The 12839-nt window shown below is 41.7% G+C and overlaps 1 protein-coding gene and 1 long non-coding RNA gene across 6 annotated transcripts in view; one reads left to right on the top strand and one right to left on the bottom strand.

Annotated features, from left to right (window-relative positions):
* The window catches only part of LOC108165986 (uncharacterized), a 137229-nt gene that overhangs the window by 72779 nt on the left and 51611 nt on the right, over nt 1–12839 (top strand). The window lies entirely within an intron of this gene.
* Nucleotides 1–12839, bottom strand: part of slc7a10b (solute carrier family 7 member 10b) — a 68106-nt gene that overhangs the window by 11470 nt on the left and 43797 nt on the right. Inside the window, exon 9 of one of the 4 annotated variants that reach the window (XR_014087735.1) lies at nt 244–362. The exons of the other annotated variants lie outside the window; for them this stretch is intronic. The gene's annotated coding sequence lies outside the window, so the exon portion shown is untranslated. The remainder of the gene's footprint in view (nt 1–243; nt 363–12839) is intronic. 4 annotated transcript variants of the gene reach the window in all.

Genomic DNA, 12839 nt, shown 5'->3' with positions numbered 1-12839 from the left:
CAATATAAAAGTCTCTTTCTCTTATGGAGCTTAATTAAAACCAGGTTCAGTTTATGGATTAAAGTATAAGTCGCAACAAACAGCCTCTATGCAGTTATAACATGAAGCTGAATGATTCCTATTGCAATAATCATACAAGTCACAATAACATTTATAAAATAATTATTTATGAAACCAACGTAAGCTATATATCTTTACTGCACTGTTAATAATTAAACGAAGATAATTAATAAGCAAACTTACCACCAGCTAGCAACATTAGCAGCCTTCATCCCCCCGGGCTCCTTTTGTGACACACATTTCATTTCCATTGGTTGTTGTCCCGTTGTGTTGTCGTCTAACTCGGATTAGGACGTCACCAGCTTGAATTTACCAAAATTAGTAACTATTGTCAAGGCCTTCTCTACTTTTAAGACAATATTATGCAAGTAAAAATGGCGAATTTGATCAGCGTCTGTTATCTTCCCTGCGTTCAAGTTTTTTCTTCTCTTTGTGGCGTTTTTTAAATAAATGAAAGTGTGCAATACCGCCACCATCTGGTCTGGAGTATGAACTGGAGCTAATGCCGTTGAGATTATAAGGTTTTACATCACACATCCGAAAATCGATTGGATACTTTCTTAAAAATTGCATCATGATTATCTTTTTTTATTGTATGCAATTTTAATAAATAGTAAAAGATTATTAAGGCACTTAAAAATTCATACATATTCATTCATATTTTTTTCCCTAAAAGTATACTTTTATTTAATATATTAAAAGTGTATTTTGGTACAATTATGTTTAAAGTTCTAATTTCGAAATTGATACAAATATATTTTTAGTATATGTAGGACAGTGCTTAAATGTGGTGGCGCATGTCACCAAAGTGTTGAATCTGCTCTTTGGGTTGCGGAACGTTGTAAAGTGTGTCCTTTGAAGAACGCCGTACTTGGCGTTCGTTACTGTGTGCTGGTGGTACAACGGTCAGTATTTGCTCTGAATTCTAAAGGTAGGCAATGCTGACCGCCAGCTCCTCAATGTAGCCAAATGTTACTTTTAATGTTCAAGTAGTTAGTTTTGTATCATTTTGTCTTTTTCTTCTTTTTTGATGTATGCTGTATCTGTAAATCAAAAATAACTGCGTTAATGAAACATGTTGACATGGAGTATTTGCTCTGAATTCTAAAGGCGAAGCCGCTGCGCTGTCGGGTGGTCCGAATAAACGGTCCCAACCACGATTTCAACCGCCGTGTGTGTCAGATTCCTGTCTTGTTTCCTTCCGACAAAAACTCTTAAGACACAACGCAGAGTCCAGGGAACAGCGAGGACTCATCTCACACGGACAGGGTTACATCTTTGGTGCCGAGACCCGTGATCGTGGTGCTTCAGGATCACCTAGGCAACAACGCCAGCAGCCCCGTTACTCAACGGTTTCTTTCTGGTAGTTTGCTGAGTGTATGACAATCTGAGTTAACGTGTGGAGCTGAAGCGGCAACTTATTATTTTAGCGTCACTTTTAATGTGAAGAAAAAAAAAAAAAAAGTTTGTTAACTACAATTTGTTTGAAATATTTATTATATTGTGATTATATCCTTCTTTTGTGTGTGTAATTAGAATTTTGGAAGTGCGTTAAGATAACTGTGCCACACCTTTATTTATCTTTGATTCATAGCGACAAAAATAGATAATTTCATGGTGTTTGAAATATTTATTATATTGTGATTCTATTCTAATAATTTATATAAGCTTAACTGGAATTTTGGGAGTGATTTAACATAACTGTACCAAACAATTTATTTATTTATTTATTTATCTATTTATCTATTCACAATTAAACATAAAAAGGGAGAGTTACACATACAAACTTAAATTTTATTTGATTTGGCTGTCTACCTTAGAAAAATAGATCTTTGAAAATAATGAATGACTATGCAGTAACCCCAAGGAGGCAAATGCCCTCTGCAGCAACATCTGGCCACCTACTTACCCCTGAACCAGTACTGAGCCACAGATTCGACTCCCCGGGGGTACCACACACCTACCTACCGGGAGGGGGAGCAACAGCTGACGCCAGCAACCAACCACCAGCAGTGAGGCCAAAGCCAACCAACCAACCCACAGGGTTTCATGGTCAGCAGCTACAGTACACCCCAGTTCCCCAGCCCCATGATGGAGAAGTAAACACACAGCACACCCCCGCAACCCCAAATCTGTCAACCTATGTGGATCAGTATACTTCTACGCCTTGGACTGGCATGCATATGTCTGCAGCTTCCCTACCACCTCAGGCTATGACAGGTAGCCAAATTATGCAGCAGCCTGCTGCTTCAACCATCTATCCACACCCAGCAGAGCTTTATCAGCTAGTGAGCCAGCACCCCGTCGGTTATGCTGGCTCTCCCACTGTGCCCCAAGCTCCACTGTATTCATCGGCCAGTGGTCCATGGGGTGTTCATCCAAACAGGCCCAACCCTCAATTTATGAATCATGCAGCTCTCAACCATGCAGATCCATTCTACGGACACAGCCGGGCTGCGTATGGCGGATTCCTGCAGACCCACCAGGTGAAAAGTGTTCCTGTATTCACCGGTAATGCTGACAGTAGGATGTTGGTGGAGGATTGGATTCGAGACATGCAATATCTCCTGGAAGCTATTGAGCTCCCACCACACCTGCGGTTCTCCACTGTGGTGCGTCACCTGAGTGGCGAGGCCAGAAAATTAGTCCTGAACCTACCTCTATATGACCAAACCCCTGAGAGGGCTTTTGAAGAACTGAGGGCTGAGTATAGTGACACACAGATCTCCCTAGATCCACTGGCTGACTTCTACGAGCGGAGCCAAAGACCAGGGGAGTCTGCCTGCTCATATGCCATATCGCTGGAAGCTAATCTGAGAGCGGTAGAGGACAGCCAAAGGGGAGGCAAGCCATTCCCAGACCGGGACTGCAAACTCACTCGGCAGTTTTTAAGGGGTCTTAATGATGAGGAGGTGTACAGGAGAATTGTTCCACTTAAGCCCAGGCTCTTAAGCTTCCGAGAACTGCAGGCCGAGCTCAGAGACATGACCAAAGAAACTAAAAAGTTCCAGTCATTCCACAAATCAAAACAAGCTCACACCCATATCCAGACTGCATCAGGCAGAAGCCCAACTGTGAATATGGAGAAGACCACCCATGCATCAGAGTTGTCGGAGCTCACAGAACTGGTTAAAAAGTTAGCTCTTTGCCAAGCAGAGCAGATGACTAAATTGACCTACCTTGAATCAAGAGTTAATGCTCCGTTGCCTGTCCCAACACTACAGGTCCAGGCACCCATAGGGCCTCCAATCCGAGCCCAAATCTCAAATGTGACATGCCACAGATGCGGTAAACAAGGGCACATAGCCAGAGTCTGCAGAGCAGTGTTACCAGACCCCAGTCAAGTGAATGGGAACAACCCCCTCCCAGCTCAACCTTTAAACGGGTAGAGCCCGTGGTCACCGGGGCAACCATGGGCGAGCAGTCAGACCCCCAGCCACAAGACATAAAGATGACTGATGGAGGAGAGAGCACTCCACTAGTGGGCCCTAGAAACGAAGGTGAGGTGGAAATCAGTGGAATGAAGTGCAGAGCGCTCATTGACTCTGGCTCTCAGGTAACCAGTGTTACCCGCAGCTACTGGTGCAGCCATCCCATCCTTCAAAAACAGAAGTTGCAGCCCTCTCTGATACCTATAGAAGGTGCAGCCGGTCAGAGTGTAACCCACCATGGTGTTCTACGCATTAACTTGAAAGTGTTAGAGAAAGAGTTTAAGAATGTGCCAGCTTTTGTGGTTGAGGACTCAGAATATCGCCTGTCTGTCCCTCTGCTGATAGGAACTAATGTTCTCCGTGCCTCCAGAACCCATCTTCAAGCAACATATGGCCAACAATTTCTCCAGCATGTCAGAGAGAGTCATCCAGAATGGTACACCTCACTCCTGGAGGTGGGTGACACAGAACATTACAATGTGGAGGACAGAGTGGGTCCGGCTGTGTATACAGGCCACAAAATACATATTCCTGGGGGAAAAGAAATTGATCTAATGTGCAAGGTGACTGTCGGCCCGAAGAGAAGGACCTATACAGCACTGATTGAGAGCCACCACTCCCTGAAGCTTCCTCAAGACCTTCTGGTTGCCAAGGTCCTTGCTAATGTGAAAAGAGGATGCGCCCCTGTCAGAGTAATGAACCTATCTAAACATCCAGTCACCATTAAGCCACACACACACCTAGCAAATGTGTCCCTGGTGGATGGTGTTGTGGATTTCTCAGACAAAAAGCAGGGCCAAAGCCATGAAAGCAGGTCCAAAGACACATGTCTGAGTCTGACTCAGGTAATATCGAGCTGTTGTGTTGACCTGAGTAAAGCTGCAGTCGAGGACGAGGACCAGCGCTCCACTCTTGAAAAGCTGGTAGAGAGGAATTTTGATGTATTCTCCCAACATCCTTTAGATTATGGTCACACAAAGACGGTGCAACATGAAATTCCATTAGTAGACTCTAAGCCATTCAGGCTCCCCTACCGCAAGATTCCTCCATCACAGTGGCAAGATGTCAGGAATATGTTGATTGAGATGGAGGTGGCAGGGGTAATAAGGCCCAGTAAGAGTCCTTATGCTTCACCTGTAGTGGTGGTGACAAAAAAAGACGGCTCATTACGGTTGTGTATCGATTACCGTAAACTGAACTCCTGCAGCACAAGAGATGCATTTCCCCTACCAAGAATAGAAGAGGCCCTGGAAGCATTGGGTCAGGCCAAGTTTTTCTCTACGCTTGACCTCACTTCAGGCTATTGGCAGGTGGAGGTGGCAGAGCAGGACAAACACAAAACAGCATTCAGTACACCAATGGGTCTGTATGAGGCCAACCGAATGCCTTTTGGGTTGCAGAATGCTCCATCAACCTTCCAGAGGCTCATGACTTGCTGTTTTGGAGACCTGAACTTCACCCAACTTCTAATATATCTGGATGACCTTATCATCTTTTCTAAAACCTTTGATGAGCATCTAAACAGACTGCAGTTGGTGTTTGATCGGCTCCGGGAACATGGTCTAAAACTTAAACCCTCTAAGTGCCAGCTGATGAGAAAAGAAGTGCACTACCTAGGTCATCTGGTATCTGCTGAGGGAATCCGGACTGACCCAGAGAAGATTCGCAGAGTGAAAGACTGGACCAGGCCAACAAACCGCAGGGAGGTGCTGCAATTTCTCGGGTTTGCTGGCTACTACAGGCGGTATGTCAGTGGGTACTCTGTCCTAGCAGCTCCCTTATATCGGCTCACAGGTGGTGACCCAAGAATGAAGAAAAGAAGGGGGAAAAAAGGCCTGGCTTCTGACCCACCATTCTTATGGACAGAGGAATGTGAGGAGGCATTCCTGGCCTTAAAGCACAGACTTACGACTGCGCCAGTGTTGGGTTACCCAGACTACAACCTACCGTTTCTGCTTCAGACAGATGCATCAGGGGAAGGACTAGGTGCTGTCTTGGTCCAGGTTCAAGATGGCATAGAGAGAGTCATAGCCTTCGCCAGCCGAGGGTTGAGTCCAGCAGAGGCAAGGTACCCCGCCCACAAGCTAGAGTTCCTTGCCCTGAAGTGGGCGGTAACAGACAAATTCTACGACCATCTCTATGGGCACAAGTTCTCTGTCCAGACAGACAATAACCCCCTCAAGTACATCATGAGCTCTGCAAAGTTAGATGCCACAGGGCAACGGTGGGTCTCCCGTTTGGCTGCTTTTGACTTTGATGTCCAGTACCGGAGAGGACAAAGCAATGCGAACGCCGATGCTCTCTCCCGTATGTCCAATCAGGAAGTCACAGAGACTCTGCACTCATGCCCTCTGCGAGTGAGCAACAAAAAGCCCGAACAGGGTGCAGATCAGTCCATACAAGATCCAGACAACTCCTCAAAGCAGAACACAGTGGTCTCAGCCAAATTGGACTCAGAATCACCAGGATCTAGTGAGCCATACAGAGACATGGGTATGGAGTCACTTCCCGCCATGACAAAGCAAGAGATCCGCGCAGGACAAAAAGAGGATCCTGTTATTGGCCCTGTCTGGCACTACAAAAGTCGGAATGTGAAACCCAGTCGCAGTGAGAGGGTCAGTGGTGGCCGACAGGTCTGTCTTCTCCTGAAAGAGTGGAAGAGGCTAGTGATAACAGATGGCATCATGTACCGTCGCAGCCGTGATCATCAAAGAGGAGTGGTGGAACAGCTGGTGCTACCAGAGAAGCTGCGTGAGGGAGCTTTGAAGGCTCTTCACAATGACTCCGGACACCTGGGTTTTGAGAGAACAGTTCAGCTGTTAAGAGAGAGATTTCATTGGCCTCAAATGTTCCAAGAGATTAAGAACTGGTGTGAGCAGTGTGAGAGATGCTGCCTCAGGAAAACTGTAACTTCGGGAGTCAAGGCCCCATTGGTCAGTGTTCACAGTAATGCCCCCATGGAACTAGTGTGCGTAGACTTTTTAACTTTGGAGAAGTCAAAGGGTGGAATGGAGAATGTCCTTGTGGTCACAGATCATTTCTCACGCTATGCACAGGCATATCCCACTAAAGATCAAAAGGCCAACACTGTAGCCAGGGTGCTGTGGAGAAACTTCTTCTGCCGGTTTGGGCTTCCTGCTAAGTTGCACACTGACCAGGGGCGCAACTTCGAAAGTGCTGTAGTGAAGGAGCTGTGCAAATGTATGGGCATCACTAAAACCCATACAACCCCCTACCACCCACAGGGCAATGGCATCACTGAGCGGTTCAACCGCACGCTCATGAATATGCTAGGAACATTAGAGCCACATCTGAAACCTCGGTGGCACGAGCACTTAGATGCAGTGACACATGCATATAACTGTTCACGGCATGACTCTACCGGGTATACGCCATACTTTCTGATGTTCGGCAGACATCCAAGACTCCCAGTTGACATCATCTTTGGGCTCCAGACTGCTAATGAACCAGGAGAATACAGTGCATATGTGCAGAGACTTCATGACTGTCTGTCACAGGCATACGCTCAAGCAAACCAGACCTCTCACCAAGCCAAAAGTCAACAGAAAAAGTACTATGACCAGAAGGCAAAGGGTCAAATTTTCAACCAAGGGGACAGAGTCCTAGTCAAAGTCTGCCATGTAGAGGGACGGCAAAAACTAGGGGATAAGTGGGAGTCGCAACCTTACATTGTGGTGAAGAAGCAACCCAATATACCTGTGTATGTGGTGCGACTGGAAAACGGTGATACTGAGAGGGTGGTCCACCAGAACCTTCTGACACAATGTATGTTCCTCCCAGTAGACCAGGAAGAGGCAGGCACAGCAGAAGAAGTAATGGAGAACACAGGGGATATGACAGGACAAACCTCTGGAGTGACCGTGCAGGGGATGGAGGACTCAGAGCCCGAAAAGTTGGAGGAAAATGTGGAGGAAGTTGCAGGCAAGACAACAAATAAACGGGTTGAGCAGCCTGAAATGGAAGGAGTGAACATGCTAGACAGAAAATCTAAAGGATGGACAGAACACGTAACAGATGGGGGCATCACTTCAGCTCCTGAACCCAGTGCTCAAAGAAGGAACATGCAGAGGAATCGGCACCCCCCAAACAGATTTTCCTGTGAGTCACAAGTAGTGGAAAGTGAAGACACTCAACAGAAGATAAAAAGAGGACGGAAGCTGTGGGAGAAAGCTAAAGCCAGAAAAAAGCAATAAACACTTAGAAAATTCCACCAAATGAAGTACATGGCAGCAATTCACACACCACACAGTCTTTTTATTTATTTATTGATCTATTTATTTATTTATTCATTCAATGTTGTTTTGTATTTAGTCTGATGACTGAGACGCCATCAATTAAACAGGGGGTGGATGTAGGACAGTGCTTAAATGTGGTGGCGCATGTCACCAAAGTGTTGAATCTGCTCTTTGGGTTGCGGAACGTTGTAAAGTGTGTCCTTTGAAGAACGCCGTACTTGGCGTTCGTTACTGTGTGCTGGTGGTACAACGGTCAGTATTTGCTCTGAATTCTAAAGGTAGGCAATGCTGACCGCCAGCTCCTCAATGTAGCCAAATGTTACTTTTAATGTTCAAGTAGTTAGTTTTGTATCATTTTGTCTTTTTCTTCTTTTTTGATGTATGCTGTATCTGTAAATCAAAAATAACTGCGTTAATGAAACATGTTGACATGGAGTATTTGCTCTGAATTCTAAAGGCGAAGCCGCTGGGGGGGGGGGGGGTCTTGCCGTGTGTGTGCGTGTGTATCTGATCTCTGAGCCAGCATACGGTGAAACCTACTTCGTACTCTTTCACAGAATATGATATATCCTATAGCTAGGTAAGAGAGGCTGACCTCTGACCCCACAGCCGGTGATGCCCACCTCAGGATACATTAGGCAATCCTTCTGAAGGAAAAATCAGCCTTTAAAATTATCCACAGCTTTTGTCTCTGACTTATACGCAGTTTGTTTTTTTGGCCCTAATGATTCTTTCCCTCCATCTGTTATCTTACATGCTTAAGTGTGTTCACTAAAAAAATATAGTACACCCGTAGTTGTTAAAGTTCCATTACTAAGAACTTATAAATGATCAATGTGAACCATCAGTCTGTATTACAATATTTAGTACAATTTGATGTTTTGATGTGACCACTTGGATTTCTATCGATTTATTGAATCATCATTCAATAATCATCATTATTACATCATCATATTTACACTGCAATCATCATTGCTGTGTAAATATTTATCAAACTGAATGGTCATTCAGGTTTTATATAGTTTTTTTCTCTTCATTCAATGCTTGTTGCAGAAATTCAAATATATGCTGGCTATCGACCAACAATTCAATCAGTGAATCTTTGCTTTTTTTTTTTTTTTAATCAAGTAGCCCCTCTTACGGAGACTTACATCTTCTGACACCTGGCCCTGCTTATACCAACAGCTAACCAAGTTAGCTGTTGGTACACTTACCTAAAGAATAAAACATGCTCGCTACACAACCAGACTCCAAGAGTTGGTCAAAACATGGTAAATTGTCTTGTTACCTTTAAAAGTATCTACAACTTTTTTCCTTGGTCCTAATGATGCTACCTGTTCATTAATGTTCACTAACAGACACCAAACAAACACCTCTTATAATTGATAAGCTTATAAATGATCAATGTGAAGCATCAGTATACGGTGAAGAAGATCATATCAGTCAGATTTCGTAAAATATGATACTCAAAGGAATTAAAATTATAGTTCACAAAATTATAGTTGCAGGTAGCTTTGACTGTATGAAAGGAATGATTGAAATATACTATGAAAATATTCTGTTTGCAGAATCCTGATAATAAAACTTCAATTGTGAACTGAATAATTAGATTGCAATTAGACACAAAAGAATCAACTGTTAATTAGTAATCATACTATGGAAATAACTAGCAAAATCTGAACAAACAAGAAACTTGACTACCTCAAGGGATTTCACTCGTAATGAACCGTCTGACTTTCTTTAGTCGACTAAATTTAATCTTCCCAAATTTTTGCCAATGAGTAAACAGGTACTGAGTTTGAAGCGTGGATCAGATGCCTCCAGCCGTCTGCTAAAGCTAGACTCCGGCCTTCCTCACTGTAAAATAAAACATTCTGCTTAATTGAAGAGTTCAAGTGAACATCACTTAATTCTCATCAACTTGTTGTTTGTACTCATCTTAAACAAGTGGCAGGAACTTTATGGATTTAAAAAAGAAAAAAAGATGCTTTACAAGTTAATCTATTTAAGTTGAGTCTGCAATAACTAGAATAAAATAAAAAGTGAACTATTTGAAAGTAGTGAGGATTTTGGGTGGTAAATGTTTCACATTTTAGCATACCTAGACATTACTCCATTTCTACTCAAGCAAACCGAGAGGTTTTGAACAGTGCAACTATGTCATGTAATGACATGTAGTAAATATATTGCTGCTGCTGTAAGCAGAAAGTAAAATAAATGATGCATTAAATAATATTTTGGATGAGTTTAAGAATATTGTTTGTCAAAATCGCACAATGTAACTACACTTGTCTTTTACATGTTGCAGTAATTGAATCTTTTGAGACAATTGGTTTGCATAAATTTAAGTAACTACAACCTATTTTCCTGCTCCACATACTTGGCTAGCAATGTTCCAGTTAGCTTCCCAGTCTGAACTTCTGGACAATGTCTTGATTCAGTCAAATCTTCTATCCTGTATCTCCTGTACTCTGATATTCTACAGAATTCATTCTGTGAAAGCTTTGCTTGCTGGTCTTCTTCATGCTATGAATGCAGTATCTGGTTTCTCTTACTTTCTCCCGCCCAACTTGCACCTGATTGGCATGCTAGCCTTTCGATTCCCTCCCAGTGAGGCGGTGCTTCACAAAGCAAGCTGTTTGTCAAACTGTTGATCTCCCTCAGAAGGTGACTGAGTTTTAGACACTAGTTGACAGCTCATGCAGCTTTTTACTAAACAGCAGTCCTAAAAGTATATGTCTTTAAACTATGAATAAATACGCACAATTTCATAATTATTTGATCCAGCGGTTATAGAAGTTTGATAATATTGCAATTCAGGGATTGTTGTTTCTTAATGTCAGTGCTTCTGCTACTGGAATGAGACAGTAAGTAGACAAGGAATAGGGTTAAACAAGGATTTAGAAATAATAAGGAGCAGGAACATCACAACATCCTTATATCAGTGATTTAAAACTATTTCTAATTTTTGATACCATACGACAGAAAGCAAAGTTGTGCATGAATGTAAAAGTCAATTATTTTCTTGACTGATAGAAAAGTGAAATGTGTTTATTATGAGTAGGATTAACTGAGCTGAAGGAAAACAAAGGAGAAAATAAATATTCATTGATACAGAACCGAATCAGCAAATATGAACTTATGAAACTATTGAAACCTTCAAGAATCTTATGTTGTGTACGATACTACTTTTTATGTTGAACACCAGACACATCTCACCTCTTTCCCACAGTTTTTCACTTAGTTCCACGACTGCAGTGGATTTTATAGTCGGTGTTAAAAACCAGCAGAAAGTCTGAAGCAATGGAGAAAATTTACGTCAACATGGAGCCTCTTAGACAAACTGCATCTAATCACACAGGTAAGAATAAAATTTCAGATAAATCTAGTATGTATTTAATTACATTTTGCTAAGGTTCAGGTTTTTGTTAAGGTTCGAGCAGCTCCAAAGAGAGGCTCTGCCTCTCTGTGGCTTGGGGAATCCTGAATGTTTTACTTTTGGCTAAACTCATCGCCATCAGTGTACGCAGTGAGTCTTGTTCTAGTCATCTTAAATAAGATTAAATTTTATGTTTCTGTAATAAAAAATGCCATCGGCTCTTCTGAAATCAAACTGACCAAATAGCAACGGTTTGGAAAGCATAAAGCTTGGTGACTCAAAGTGTTGCAGAGAGGTGAATCATTACACTGTGTTACATGTGTTTGATTCATTTTCAACAATGGATGCATTTGCAGCCATTTAGGTTACCATGTCTTTAATATCTCCTCTTTTTCACACTATCTACCCAACAATTTATTGTTTAGTGTTACCTCAGTTTAAATTCTACAACCATAACCAAAATCATGAAACAATTTTATAAGTCTTAAGTGAAACTACAATGCGACTTCTATTTTTGCAAACATGCTTGTTGATTTTTTTTCCAGCTCATGACATGACAGCAGATTTTTCTGACGTTAGTAACTTTCTGACTGAGCAGAACAGCGACAGCAAGTTTCCCCCCCACGAACGCTAACTTTACTGAAACAACTCCATGAGCTGAAGAGACTTTAAGGTGTGTCAAAACTTTGAAAAAATGTGGATCTCATTAACATGTCTAAAACCTTTTCCCCTCTGAATTGTAGAGTATGACTAATAACTTTCCTTTTGTGGCCAAATGAATATAATGTAAATGAACAACTTTCATTTTAACTTATTAAGTACTGTATCATAGGTGTGCTCTAAAAACAACAATGTAAAAGAAGCAAAACTTTGTTTTTTTTCTTACAGTACGAACAAACATCAGTTGTTCCTGTTAATTCAGGGGCTGCAGAAGAAGAAGAAAGGAGCAGATACAGTAGAGATTAATGATTAGGATTTGTGTTCAGTGTGATATTATTTTTGTATATTTTCCTGGTATTTGCTGAATTTTTTTATTTTTATTTTAAACATTGTAGTCGGTGGCTGGTGCCTGTAAAATCCTTTTGTCCAGGAGCAGAACTCAATACATTATAATAGTTTAAAACAATTAAAGAAATACTACAATTATTTATTATGACAATTAAGTATAAGTAGTCATATAAATAATTATAAAAGTATCAATAAATTTAATTAAAAATAATTTTTATATATTTTACAACTCCATTGAAATTTGTCCCTAGTTTTTTATCAACACCGTCAGACATGAAAAGAATGTAAAAAAAATCTGGCATTATTGGGGGGCACCAGAACTTCTGAGGACCCCATGACCACTTCCTTTCTCTTCCTTTGCTAAGAAGGCTAGTTAGCTCGGCTAACTAGCTTTGTGTCAAAATTCAAATCCTAAAACAAAAACATTATCATCATAAACATGAAAATGTTGACCTCGAGAAATGATCTCAAGCGTAGAATGCCAAGCTAAAAAATAAAGTGATGTATCATCGGAATAACTAGCACTGGCATAACATTATGACCAGTATGGGTGCCCTGACTTTGCAGATCCACGTGCCAAACAGTGAAGAACTGTGTATTCTTTTGTTTTTTATTCCTAAGTTGTTTGTCACAGCCATGATGTGTCAACTGACAATTTACAAAACTTTGATGAAATTTTGTGAAATAAAAGCTTAGTTTTGGTTT

This window comes from Poecilia reticulata, chromosome 6, assembly GCF_904066995.2.
Source record: "Poecilia reticulata chromosome 6, P_reticulata-male-v2, whole genome shotgun sequence".
Classification (NCBI taxonomy): domain Eukaryota; kingdom Metazoa; phylum Chordata; class Actinopteri; order Cyprinodontiformes; family Poeciliidae; genus Poecilia; species Poecilia reticulata.
The sequence above is the reverse complement of the archived record's forward strand: the minus strand, read 5'-3'. Positions and strand labels throughout refer to the sequence as shown.